A 1016-nucleotide genomic window follows, 5' to 3' on the forward strand; every position below is an offset into this window, starting at 1 on the left:
CAGTTGTGTAATAGTTGACCACAAACATAATGTTTTCGCCTATTTTGCTTGGTAGTTTCAACAATATAGAAATTTATATGTAGAAGAATCAGATCAAGGTAGTAAAATCCAATCTTTAATAGTAAAAATTGTAGTGAAATTTCTACGATGCCATCTTTGGCAGTGAGTTTGACAATGTCTGGCGGTTGGTGTTTTCATGTGAAAGAGGCAACAAAGATGAGAAACTTTCATTCTATTAGATATGAGATAGGGAACAAAGTTATTTATCAGAGTGAAAATGATAGAGATGAACAATTTTTCTCTTATAATTAATATGGGATTTAATCTGTATTGACTTTTGAAATATGCAGTTAAAAAAGAAAATAATGGATAATTATTGTAATTGTGGGATAATTTAAAACTTACAAATTTATTAAGGATATTTTTTTCGGTCTTAGGGGTTCTGAAGAATGACTAATCGGCAAATTGCACAAATGCCATATGAATTAAGAAGAGGTTTTTCCCTCTATTTTAAAACATTTACAACCTTTGTTTTAATATTTTTTTTGACATTTAGTTTTTAAATAAATATAATTCTGATAACTAATAACAAACATAACTATACTTATTGGGTGAAAATCATTTTCATACCCCAACTTTGATTAAAAAATCAAACTCTCCCATCAACATTGAACAATAATCATACTCCCCCTTTATCCCATGCAATGTCCATTTTATCCTTATAATTTTAATTCTATATTTATGTAATATCTTTTTATATTATATGTATTGAATATTTTTTTAACATGGATATTTATAGCATTTTATTTAAGTTTATTAACTTTATACGCAAATTAATACTTTTTATAAATTTATCACAAAATTCAATGTTATTTTTTAAGATCATTATTTTAGTATTATATGTATTTAAAAGTTGTTTGGTATGAGGTATAATTATAATAATTCAGAGATAAAATTCATGATTATTTGTCGTGCGTTTAGTTAGATGTATTAGGTAGTCTCAAAATTATTTGTCT

The sequence above is a fragment of the Capsicum annuum genome, chromosome 6, assembly GCF_002878395.1.
Source record: "Capsicum annuum cultivar UCD-10X-F1 chromosome 6, UCD10Xv1.1, whole genome shotgun sequence".
Classification (NCBI taxonomy): domain Eukaryota; kingdom Viridiplantae; phylum Streptophyta; class Magnoliopsida; order Solanales; family Solanaceae; genus Capsicum; species Capsicum annuum.